This window comes from Parasteatoda tepidariorum, chromosome 7 (assembly GCF_982258835.1).
Source record: "Parasteatoda tepidariorum strain Cologne lab strain chromosome 7, Ptep-v5.0, whole genome shotgun sequence".
Lineage (NCBI taxonomy): Eukaryota > Metazoa > Arthropoda > Arachnida > Araneae > Theridiidae > Parasteatoda > Parasteatoda tepidariorum.
Window position 1 is genome coordinate 25,135,137 of NC_141761.1, and position 13,868 is coordinate 25,149,004.

Below are 13,868 nucleotides of genomic sequence, written 5' to 3' on the forward strand. Positions count from 1 at the left end.
TGTGTTTTATAATTTTAGAATTAAAATTACATAGTTCATATTTTTTTTTTTTTTTTTTATAAAAGTAAAACTCTAGTTTTATATTTCAAAAATTTTATTGCATGGCATAAAATTCTCTAAAAACTCAATTTCTCTAAAAACAAAGTTTGAATTTTTTAAAAATTAGAAATAATACAAAAATACAAGTATCTGAAATTTCGCTGTTTAACAAAGGAAATAAAAACACACACAATTGGGTATAATATGAAAAAAGCACAACTACTTCCACTTACTAGGAATAACATTTACCTTTTAGTTTAATTAATAAACTGAGTTTTAAATATGCTTACTAAATTCATAAACTTCGGTAAAACAACAATATAAATTATTTCCAAAGGAACTAGACTAATACAATTCCAACCTGGCGAGTAGCGACTTATAAACAAGACACTTCGTTTGATGCTTTTACTTGTTGCTAGAAATCAGGTTCGCAGAAAATGCTGTTTACTAGTTAAATTTAGTAGGAATAACACGATCTGTGACGTAGGCTATAGTATACCCAATTAAAGAAAAATGTGTAGCCATGCGAATCAAATAATTCTAAGTGCTTAAAGTTTGGTCTCGATACAAAAGTTAATACTGCTTGTAAGTATTGGAAGAAACTTAAAATGAATAGTGTATGTTGTTGCGGTGTTTTCAAACTCAAGGTAGTTATATTTTTCCACACAAGTACAAAAAAACATGGAATTATGTCCGCTACAATATATCAAGCATGAAGAATAAAATAATATCATTCTCATAATATCTCTCCATTCTACTATGAAGAATGAATGTGCATTCATTCTCCATAGTTGACATTCATTTCTTGTATGTTTACCAAGTCGCTTCACTACGAGAAATGAAAAAAAAAAATCTCACAATAGAGATATGTAGATATATATGTAGATACGCAAAAACTATATTTCCTTCTTAGATATAAAACGTTATACACAAACAGGTTAATGTTGCAACCAGCAAAGTACCACAAAAATATGACACTTATATTTCATTTGTAATATTTGCTTACGCAAACGTTTCGTATCAAATTTCAGAATTTTCTGAAAGGATATAAATATTATGTTCTTCTTATGGGTGAGTCTTTTGATGACAACTGATCAGGGCTGTGCATTTTAGCTGTCCTCAACAAATCGAAACATATTAACTCCACATTCAACATTTACTCCGTCGTAGAACATGATGAAATTCTGAAAGAGAAAGTGATACACCTTATAATTACAAATTTACTTTTAAATGCATGTAACAGTACTAAAAATAAAACTTAAGGACAAATGCACTATTATTATATTTCATATTCGCAGTCTGTAAAAGCATACAACTTATAAAATAAACAAATAAATAAAAATGCAAAAAAAAAATATCAAGCATTTTTAATATTTTTTTTTTTTTAATAAATCTTTTGTCTAATTTTCACTTGCGCCAATTTTTAGTAACTTTCATAGACTTAAAATTTGTTTCTTTAAAAAATAAAAGTTTTTAATTTTTAAAAATTTTTTAAGTTTCTAAAAATTTGAGAATACCGAGACTTATTTTCACAAAAACTATTAGACTTGCACAATTTTTATATAGGGTCTGCAAATTAAAAATTCGTGAATGGTAGAATTACTTATAACAACTGTAAATAAACTAAATGTAATAAGATAAAAATTTAAAAAATTTAAAAAATTGCAAAATTTTAAAATTTAATCAACATTACATGGCCGAGATTTTAGAAGCATTGGAGGGTCACTCAGTTTGCTTTCCCAAATTGCGAGTCTGCTGCTCCAGATGTAGTAAAGAAATAAATATAAGTATTTAATACTTATATAATGATATTGGCGAAACTAGAATTAATGTGAGGAAAGACTGTTCATTAACGTGATAATGTTACCAGAAATCTTCTATAAGAAGTGTATTTTTATTTAAATGCAAAAATATTGTTCAACACATAAAAATAGTATGTTAACCTAAATTAAATTAAGCTTACAAGGGAAACTAGGGAAGTGTGACTCGCCAATTTTGAAATAAACTAGTGGGATGTATGCCTTATGAGGAATAATTTTAGGGGGCAACATTCGTTTCGGCCCATAGAAGGTCATGTGAGAGATAAAAAATAAATCAATATATAGAAAAATCGGTATTTTATTACTTCAATTTTATTACTAGTTATTGTAGTTGTCTCATACTCCAATTAATTTGTAATTAATTGGTTAATTAATTAATTAGCAAATTAATTATTAATTGATAATTAATTATTATTTAATTATTGATTAATTAATTATTAATTAATTAATTGATTTGCAATTACATACTTCAATTAATTAAGAAAATTTCTTGAAAAAAGAATTTTAAAAATTTAATGTGAAATTTTTTTTTAAATTAACATAACAGGTTTTTCTGAAAAACTACAGATATATAAAATTTTCGAAATCAATTTTGACAATAAATATGCATTATATGGTACGTGAAAGTACCACAAAATTAATTGGAGTATGAGATAATTACAATAACTAATAGTCTGCATTGAAGTAATAAAATACCGATTTTTCTATGCATTGAATTATTTTTTATCTCTCACAGGACCTTCTATGGGCCAAAACGAATGTTGCCCCCTAAAATTATTCCTCATAAGGCATACATTCCACTAGTTTATTTCAAATTTGGCGAGTCACACTTCCCTAGTTTCCCTTATTAGATAATACCCCGATATATTGCTTAATACGTTTTTTTCACGACAATATATCGCAATATTAAAATTTTGATATCGCTCCATTCTACTATAATACGAAAAAAAATTAAAAAACGTTATTTCAATTTTATTTACTTTTTTTTTTAATCCTGTAATTCCCAAACAAAGGAAAATCCGCACTAATATTAAAAGAAGAAAAAAAAATCTTATTTTAAAAGAAGAGTGTTAGAAAAAAAATTTCTTAAACTGAATGGAATTATTTCAATAAAGAAAGTGGATAACGTTCTTAGTTTCTAAAAACGAAAATTGTTCTGAATCAGTTTTAAGTACCAATTACGTGAAATGTTCCTTCCGGCGTGAATCGGGGGTAGGTATAAAATTATCTTTTGTTTTATCGACCACACACCGAAATTTATTCAAATTCTTTACTTTCTCCATAGGTGGCAAATTGAGGCATTTCACGTGTTTTCTTTTTTCTTCTTAAAAGGCTGGTGCGAAAAATTCCATTAACTGAATCCCTCAAACACTTCTTTGTTTTCAGCTTCTTTTGTTTAGGAGTTTCACTTGGGTGGGATGCTGAGTTTCACTTTCAAGAAAATACGCTCTGATCATGCTTGTTGTTTTTTTTATTATGGCTGCTTTGCTGGGGGTGCTGAAAAAGAAGTAACACCTGAGAAGGAAATGTAGTGATTTATTTCTTTTATATGTACATTACCCAACACCTATTCAACCAATTTCCTAACTTAGCATTTTTTTTCTTTCTCTTTTCCTGATTCAAACGAAGGTGAAATTTCCTAATGAACCAATGATAAATTCCGAATTTCTGTAGCTAAAAAAATAATAATAATGAAATTTAGATTTTACAAAATCACTTTTTTTATATATATTTGGAATGACCTTTTAAGGCTGTTTTTTCGAAGGCTCCATCGAAATATGAAATGAGGCTTTTTGCGAATGATATGCTATTTCTATAACTGCTGTAAGTTTGCAACTGTTACTCATGACTGTTAAGGTCAAGTGTAGCCAAGTTAGCACTGAGTCAGCTAATTTTGAAAAATGGCGCAAAATGCAATATGGAGAAAAGCCACGGTTTTGAGAAAAATCAAAAACGTTTGTGGTTTAATTTTTTAACATTTAAAAACTTACTCCAATGCTGCATTACCTGGGCATATAAAAATTTGTAAAAACCGAGAATATGACAGTGATTTTGATAATTTTCATCTAGGTTTAAAAATGTTGCCAAATTAGCAATTTTTAAAAAAATTTCATAACTTTTAAAATATTTAAGTTATTTGTCGGTTCTAAAGGCCAGATAATGCTTCACTACAAGATTATATATATAGTTTAAAATAATCGCATTGATCTTCTCATCTCTCATATCTTCCAATTTTCAATTATCCAAGTGTGTTTCAGCTATTAAAACAAGGCATAATTTGTTTCGTAAAAATTGATTGCAAAATTTTTTCATGGGAAAAAATATGGCATTGATCGAAGAAAATGCAGTGAATAGATACAATAAACCAGTTTCAGTGCTTTTTTTTTTTCATTTATTTATTTGAAAATATTTAAAATAACTCTTCGAAAAGTGGAATTTGCATTAAAATTTGTTATTTAAGCTCGATATTTCTATTTTCTATAATTTAATATACATTATTTAAAGATTTTTCGCTAAGCTTCATCTGATATCCAAGCAATGGATAAGAACTTTTACCAAGCATAGAAATAACTAACAACAACTGAAGAAAAAAAAATGTATTTCATTTGTTTGCATGATACAGTCTTAAAAGTTATAACAGTTAAGTGACTTTAACCGTGCAATTCCATTTTTATTAAGGAAACAAATGATATTTTAAAATAAGAACATGATATTTAAAGAATGATTCTACAATAAGAATGAATACAATTCGCGTTTGTTTGTTTCGTTTTCAAATTGACTTCAACTATGCAAACCGATTAATATAACATGACAGTTTTGGAACCGGTCCCACCTCAAATATCTATGACTGTTGTCATAATATTGCGTATCCATGTTAAACCATGTATTTCCCACGAAATTCAGAATTTATTTTGACTACCAGGTAACCTCTATATGCAGGGTATCTGTGGGAATTAATAATTTATTCGTTTGTTTTTAGTTTACTCCACAGAGCGAAATTAACGGAAGTAAACACGACACTAACAACTACAGCTGCTTACTGATTAGTGAGCGGTATTCTTTCAAGTTTGGCAACCACTCGCAATAAATGCAGCCTCGAACGCACATAAAGAAAAGAAATACTGCGAAATGGTAGTTTAAGAAAGGGATTAAGCAAATATATTTGCAGTTTAGTTTCCTTCCTTTAAACTTCTCGAAATTAGCCATAAAATCAGCTTTTCCCCCATTGTTGTCATACCATAATGAGGGTCAGGATGTCGTAAATTGAATTTCACTTTATTTATTTATTATTCTCTTTTTTATTCTCTTTTTTTTGCTAGTAGACCGGCAAATGAGAAAGGAAACCTTTCTGAAAAAGAATGAAAAAGGTGTTTTTTAGGCGGGCTTGACTACGTTTGTCATAACGTTCAGATTTACTCATTTGTAACTAGTTGCATTGAAAAAATATCGATACTACTGAAGTATGAGTTACTTGGGGTTGATACTTCTCTTCTATTCTGGGAGAAAAACATTCTGGGGGAAAAACATTTGAGGAAACGGAAAATGAATCAGTGATAAAAGGACCACCACATTATGGAAAACTATATTTCACGTTCAAATTTTAGGTATGGCTAGGATAGCCTGGTCGGTAGGGTGCTGGGTCCACGTCCGAGAGTTCGTGGGTTCGAACCCGGCCGGCCGAAGACTCCCCGTGTAGTAAGTGGTGACTGATGCACGTTAAATCTGTCAAGTCTCACAGTCCTCCATGCTCCCTGGATTGGAGATCGATCGTTCTCTGATTCAGGTCAAAAATTCCGATCTGTGGATGAATGAATGGATGTATGAATGGGTCCGCCCTGTAAACGGGTGTGATGTGTGTGTGGCTGAAGACGAATTCTTGGCCATAAATGGCGCCACTGAAAAACAAAAAACGTGCTAGAAACTTGCTAGTGTGGCACGTGCCAACAAATTTCAACAACAAATTTCGCAACGTCAACATGTTATTTAATCAACGTATATAATTAATATTTAATGAATCCTGAAATATTTTATGAATGTTATATAATTTGGTGTCAACATGCTATTTAATGAACGAGAAACAGGATTTTGGGTCCCACAAATTTAATAGGTGAAATCTATCCATAAGTCAAAAAGAAGAATATTCATTAATCTTATTTAATCTTCTTATTTATCCTAATGGTTTCAGCATTTTCAAAAACAAAAATGATTGCGAAGCAATCGAGGGGATATAGAGAGTGATAGCTAACATTTGGCAATCAATAATAATAAGTACATCAATAATTAATCAAATAAGTACATCAATAATTATAAGTAATTAAGATTATAAACCTTTGCTTTTTTTAAACTTCCTTGGAAATCACATTAAACATGTCTTCAGATCATGAAGATTAGTGAGAGAGTTAATTACATTGCTATTATTATAAAATAAAATCTTGCAAGTTAGAGAGAGTTACTAATTGATTAGGTGCTTAACGTTTGTTTCATGCACAAAATCGCGTAAGTTATATTCAATGTATTAAGCTTGCTTGTAAGTATAAAATAAAAGCACCAAATATGGCCCGAACTTTATTTAAGGCTAGAAGGAACCTCCCCGCTCTTTATAAGGTTTAAAAGAATTGGAAACTTAATTTGTGATACATACTGCTTTAATAAGATAAACAGTTTTTGCTATCTATCAATTGAATAATTTAATTAAAAATACAAAAATTCAGATGTCTGTTTAATGCAACCATAGGATTTGGTAAGTGAAGCGAGCAGTGAGCGGAGCTTTTTAATTTTCCAAAATAAATCATAATTATTCCTCTAATTATAAATTTTCAAAACTGCTGTGATTTAAAACAGCTGGCTTACAGCATCTTTTGGTAATTTATAAGAGTTCATAAAATTTACACTGTAATAAATACAACCCTTACAGAGAAAGCTTTGATCACGCACCTCTAAAATATCAGAACATTTTTAAAGCATATAATTTCTAATGAAACAATAAGTAGGAAAAAAAGAACTTCTGATTGACAGTATAGAGAAGAGATGGTTCTATATCAGTGCATCTAGTATTTTGTACTAAGTACCTGGAACTTTAAAGAAACACTTCATGAAATTAACGAGTACATTTTGTATATATGTATCTAACAAATATAAAGTTAGTAAAATACCTTCTAAATTTAACCTCTAGATGGTCGTAACTAGAAATGTAATAATTTATCTACTTAAACTTCGATTCTTTGAACCATTATTCTGAGGATACTCATTTATGCTGAAGAAATGAATCTCATATCAATGGATAACTAGAGATGAGCGGAGCTTCTTTCGCTTAATACGTAAATCTCAATTCTTGTAGCTGATTTGACCTGTTCCATTACGTAATGTGTTTTGTTTTTATCTGAGTGAAGAAGAAAATATAAGTCCTTCTGTATGAGTGTAAGTCAGATCTTTCGGAAAAATACAGGCCTAACTTTGCTACAATATAAAATGAAAAAAAATCTCGCATTGTATGCTTGAATGAGAAAAAAAGGAGAAACTGAAGGAAAAAATGGTTACTTTGGACCTACTTTTAACCCCTTGACGATCGGTTAATTTTCAAGGAAATTGTCATAAAAGTGCCTATTTTTTATTAGTGCTGACATCTAGTTTAAAAATAAATTAACTATCTACAGATACCTTAAAATATCCGGGTGCTGCCATTTGGTGTGTAAAATGAGAAATAAAATGTTTTCCGGGAAAAGAAATTAATTAGCTTTATTCTTATTGGCGCGTTACTACTGAACACTTCAGCCCGGAAATATCACGGGAGCGAGAAATAGAGGGCGAAACCTCACCCCGTCATTTTCACGGGAGCGAGAAGGAAAGGGTTAAGGACTCAGTAACAATCTATGAACTCATTTGAGATATTTCCAATTCAGTTTATTTTTCGAACTGATACAAAGAAGTTGAGAGCTGAATACTGATACACCTTAAATTTCGTTTAGTAACAGACATTGATAAAAATTTCGGCCACTATTTGAGATTACATTTTTGTGATGCATTAAATTCGCGATATCATACGTCAATAAATTTTTGTGTTCAACTTGAAATATTGAGGAAGTACTTCCACCACAAATAGTTATTGTAAAGTTAATAATTACTTTTTATCGTTTGTTTTTGCTAAAATTTTCACCTGAATGTTTTTCTAAATAGTATTTTCATAGAAATATTAAATAATTACCAATCATTTATTCTTTATGGTTTAAATTGAGAAGAAATTTTTTCGAACGATTAATTTCAATTTGATTATCTAACTATCCACTCTTCGGTCAAGTTATTTATATTGTTTTGACAACTGATTAAATTATATAAAAATAAATAAACCAATTTTTTTTAAGTATTTGATAACTTATAGAAATTTGACATCGTTGGAAGCTTGTTTAAATCTGCAGATTCATTTCATTTTTATAACTTCATTAAAAGTAACCATGATGAACACATATTAAATATGTTATTTTTTAACAAAATATTTGAAATTCTGCATTCGATCTAAATTAAATGCCATTCTATTTTCAAGATAAAATAATTCTTAAATCTGCACTTTGCGCAGATAAAAATTTTATAAATTGCATTAAATAAAAAAAAAAAGGAAGTTTTCATTAGTTTTCACTCCCCTCTATTAATTAATAACTAATATAGGTGTGTATCAGATACAAAAGTATCAATTTTTTATAACTGATACTCAATTGAATAAGAATCAGTTGTATCAAATCAATTGCATTAGTATTAATTTTTAACTGATACCAAAAAAGATTGCCCTTATCCATTTTTAGATAGAAACTTTGTTGAAGAAAATTGTCTATGACTATTCTTTATAAGAGAAAGCTCATAAAATGACCAATTGTTGCTTCTAATGCGCGAGAACGCGAGAATCTCGCATATTTTTTTCTTTTCTCGCATTAAAAAATGATTACCGCGAGAAATTCGCGCATTCTATAAATCAATTTCAAAATTCGCGAATTTCTCGCATTTTGGAAAAAGCTTCGAATTACGCCAGTTAGAATAAAATCCATTTTACTTTTCTTCCTGGATCTTTCATTATTTTCAACATTTGCCCCGTTATCTAGATTCCCTATTTACCAGTATTGTTCAGAACTTTGTCGAACAACAGAACACAACCCCTCCGAACCACGGAAACCCTTTCAGAACACATTTCTCTGCAACCACGTGTTTACCGCAGGTAAGGTTTTTTCATGTAAGACGTTCAAATTTTTTATGCACTAATGTAAGATGGACAAATACCTAGTAAAGGCAAAATCTTCTATGATGATGCAGCAAGAATATTCAATGCTTTAAAAAATAGAAGACGTTAAAAATGTATTATAATGAACGAATTTTTTTTTTCAAGTCTATTTGTATTTTTTCAGTTTTTAGAAATCTCACTTAACTTTCTGAAATCTCACCCTGTTTTTGAGAAAGGGTGAGAAATTATCACCCATTTTTTTTCTATGATGAAAACACTGAATGAGTCACAATACTGCATAATGTACAGTTTTTCCCATTGTACGTCCATAAAATTTTTCGTCTAATTATAAAAAAGATAAGGGAAGCCGTTTATAGAAATAAAAAGTAAAAGAAAGAGAATGTAAAGAATTCAAAGAAAAATGCTTCTCCGCGATACCTTACAACTTTCGCATGATTTTCACCCAATTAAAGTTTTTCTCCTCGCAAACTAAACTTGTCAGTTACTTCATTTCCCCAAAATTTGTCACATTCCAAATAAAGTTTCCCATTTATAGAATCCCGCCTCTTTCGTTATTTTCTACCTTCCGACCGAAAAACCATAAATAAAAATAAATAAAAAAAAGAGAGACGTTTTGAATGAAGCGAATCGTTTAATAAAGCCAGGAGTTAGAGAAACGGGCGTCTGCGGGTTGCTGCTGTTATGTCACCTGTACGAGTTGTACCATTGGCTAATATCTCCATTAAGATCAAAGAAACCGCCGAGCGAGAAGACCACCCAAGGGTTGTACGGCTAAACTCAAAAAAGCATAAAGTTCCAATTGGTTCCACTAGCTACAGGGAAACCATTTTCCCAAGCCTCAACCTGTGACAAATATGATTTTTTTTTTCTTTCTTTCTTTCTTCTCCTTCCATCTTAATCTGCGTCCCATTTCAAATTCAATCTTGATTTGTATTCTTTTTCCCTTCTCAAATACTATTATTTTCAGATTCTTGTTGAAATATAAAAGTAATTTCAGTGATTCTAATGATGAGATTTGAAACAAATTTGCTGAGTCTCAATAAAAAAAAAAAATGTACTATTTTAGTTTTCACCATCATTTTCAAGTGAAGAAAAAAATAAGAAAAGGTAAATTTTGAGTATTGAATTTGATGAGGAAAAATTTTGCTTTCGAGTTATGTTTATTTTACATTTGTAAATACATTATATATTTTTTCCAGCAATAATATCTGTAACCTATTATTTTTTACATTATTTTCTTTTATGAGCATACTTATTATTTTCTCATATATATATATATATATATATATATATATATATATATATATATATATATATATATATATATATATATATATATATATATATATATATATATATATATATATTGTATAACTATTATTATTTTTTTTTTGCTTAAGAGGTCCTTTTTATTATTAATAGTATTTCCTTTCCTCAATTTGGCCTGCATTAGTGTATTATTAAAAATATTATCAAATGTTTAGAGAAGTAATGTATTAAGGATTGAGAAAGTTTGTGCTTTCATTGGTACGGGCGTAGCAATGAAATCATACCTATCATGGCACAATCATCATGAAATAAATCGTACCTCTCGGGGTACTGATCTAGGAGTTTCCATGTCTTCTGGTTTAGTACAAAATTATAAGGCTGCGGAATTAAACATTAGTAGTCGTAAATAAAAATTAGGTTGGCTGTTCAACGACGGACATAAGATATGGGCATAGTGAGAGGATTCTCAGAGAGGATTGCTCAGGGACTAGAATGTTCGCCTTCCAATGAGGTAACCTGGTTCGAAACACAGCGATGACTGGTCGATACGAATTCCGCATCCAGCTGGCACCGTGAATATCTTCAGTGGTAGATGGATCATGGGTTAGAGTCCCCTTGCCGTCAGGCTAACCGTGGAAGGTTCTCGGGGTCTTCCTTTCCATGTAACGCAAATGTAGGTTTGTTCCATTAAGATGTCCTCCACGAAGACAAATTTCTCCCAATACTTGATTCAAAAATCATCGGGCTATCTCAACATCGAAGGACTTTCACTTACCAAATTATTACAAGCCACCTGTAGAGTAAACGATTACGGAAAATGGGAAAAATAACGGGAATTCGAAATGGGAAAAATAACGGGAAATTTCAGACCAAATCTTTCCAAAAATTTAATGAATTAAAATATTCATTACCGACGATTGTGTAAGGGAATAAGAAAAAGGATAAATTTTCAATATTTTTATTCATTTTATTTTGATTTCAGAATTGCCAATTCGAAATTCTACCTCTTTCCGACTTGGAAGAATGTTCCAAATCGAACTCTGTCTTAGATATGTATTTCAATTGAAATTTCAATCATTGCCTAACCGCTTCCAAATAGAATATATACGTATGCATGGCGCTCAAAAAAAGGACCCCTTTAAATAATTTTGAATCTAATGATCAGAACTTCACGCTCTGGGACTCAATGCTAATTAATTAGTGCAGGCGATATTTTTAAGTTACGAAATCAGATGCAAAAATGTTCTTTCTCTGAAAGAACATACCTTTTTGTCAACGGATTCAGATTTCCGACGTCTAAAGTATTGCGAGTAGCCGCAATCAGGGCAATCTCCAATCTAGGATATACAGTTTGATCAGGAGAGCGATTTAAAGTGGTTTACTTTTTGCGTATCTCGCCTATTTTGAGAACTTTTCAGGCAAATATAAAAATTGTTGCACATAATTATAAAATTCATTTATCTAAATATTATTTCCACGCAAAAAATAACTTTTAGTAAGTAGGGGAGAATGGTGTCAATTGTAACATTTTTTACTTAACTATTTTTAACTAACAAAAAATCCAATATATTATTAGTATTAATTGACAGACGAGTAAAGTAGACTATCCTCTACTAGAAAAAAATTAAATACCTGATTTTAAATATTATTATATTAGTTATTAACAATTTTTGACAGTCGTGAACTTGTTACAACTGTCCCCACTTACGGGGTCAATTGTAACAGTTCATAGATTCAACTAAAACATAGTTAATTATACATATTATCATAGTTGTGGTATATTTTTTTATTGATCAAATTAGTAGTGATATTTTAGGAGTAAAAATAATAATGAGCAGAGACCTATAGGGTTAAACTTTTAACTTTAAGAGGTTAAAAATTTTAATTTATGCTGTGAAAGGTGACAGATAAAATAATGCACATGCAACATAATATAAATGCTATAGGAAACTATTGGTGGTTCTTAAAGAGTTAAGTAATGGTTTGTAAACATAAGATTATTAATATTCAGCTGTTACAATCGTCCCTTTACTTATTGTTACAATTGTCCCCAAGACGCCATTTCAGCTTCATTTGTTAAAAACAATGCTAGTTAATTAGCAAAACTAATCTTTTTCTTTATTGAAATGTTAATTAAGGTGTCCACTTACATATTCGGTTACTAATTTTTATTTGTTTAAACAAAATTACTTTGTTACAATAAAATATTCTAATACCAAAAAAAAATACTTGCGTGACGTGAAAATATCTTTTGTGATGTAACTCTTTCAAAAGTACATAAAAATGGTTGCCATCAGGGGTGTACATGTAGATTTATTAAATACACCTTGTGCGCCACCTAGGAACCAAATCTAGAACCCGACACTCGAAATTTTTGCTCTGTTACAATCGTACCCTGTTACAATTGACCCCACTCTCCTCTACTTATTTATTATTTTATTATTTTATTTAATAATAGTCTACAAAGCTTTGAATAGCAAGGTACACAATTTTTTTCCATAATTTTAAAAAAATTTATTTTACATGGCGAAAAACAAAATTTGAATGAAATGGGACGAATAGTAGTAGTTCCTGAGAAATCAAATTTTTAACAACTTTTTTCGTGTCTAAATTTAGCAACTTAAAACAGTCGATTTTTTTTTTTTTTTTTTTTTTTTTTGCTCATTACATACATTGCTATTTTATCGCCAATTATAATTTACAGTCGATCAAATTATAATTTTTTATTTTATTTTATAGCAGTCGACCGAACTTCGAGTTTACAACTATCAATGCTTAACTCTACAGCCTAATTTTGTACTCCTCAGCACAGAAGACACGGGAACTTCTAGACCAAGCATAAGGACAAATTCAATTTAGTGGAGGACATTTGTTGTGGAATTAATCCCCAGTTTTGTTTCAAAGAGAGAAGAATCACAAAAACCACCCCACAGTTGGCAAGACGGCAAGGAAAGTCTAACCCATAATTCTTCTGCCACTGAATATTTTACGTCAGCAATGTGGTCAGTTCGAGACCCGAGCAGAAGTTGTAGGGGAGAGTGGGGTCAATTGTAACAGGGTACGATTGTAACAGAGCAAAAATTTCGAGTGTCGGGTTCTAGATTTGGTTCCTAGGTGGCGCACAAGGTGTATTTAATAAATCTACATGTACACCCCTGATGGCAACCATTTTTATGTACTTTTGAAAGAGTTACATCACAAAAGATATTTTCATGCCACGCAAGTACTTTTTTTGGTATTAGAATATTATATTGTAACAAAGTAATTTTGTTTAAACAAATAAAAATTAGTAACCGAATATGTAAGTGGACACTTTAATTAACATTTCAATAAAAAAAAGATTAGTTTTGCTAATTAACTAGCATTGTTTTTAACAAATGAAGCTGAAATGGCGTCTTGGGGACAATTGTAACAATAAGTAAAGGGACGATTGTAACAGCTGAAAATAAATAATCTTATGTGTACAAACCATTACTTAACTCTTTAAGAACCACCAATAGTTTCCTATATCATTT

At 30.1% G+C, this 13,868-nt stretch overlaps 1 long non-coding RNA gene across 2 annotated transcripts in view; it reads right to left on the bottom strand.

The window, feature by feature from the left end:
* Positions 1–380: 380 nt before the first annotated feature.
* LOC139426076 (uncharacterized) overlaps positions 381–13,868 on the bottom strand; it is an 88,988-nt gene continuing 75,500 nt past the window's right edge. Inside the window, exons 2-3 of one of the 2 annotated variants that reach the window (XR_015435405.1) lie at positions 3,134–3,356; positions 381–1,223 (exon numbers count right to left, since the gene is read on the bottom strand). This is a non-coding gene — a long non-coding RNA (uncharacterized LOC139426076). The remainder of the gene's footprint in view (positions 1,224–3,133; positions 3,357–13,868) is intronic. The other variant, XR_011637356.2, reaches the window with a different exon arrangement.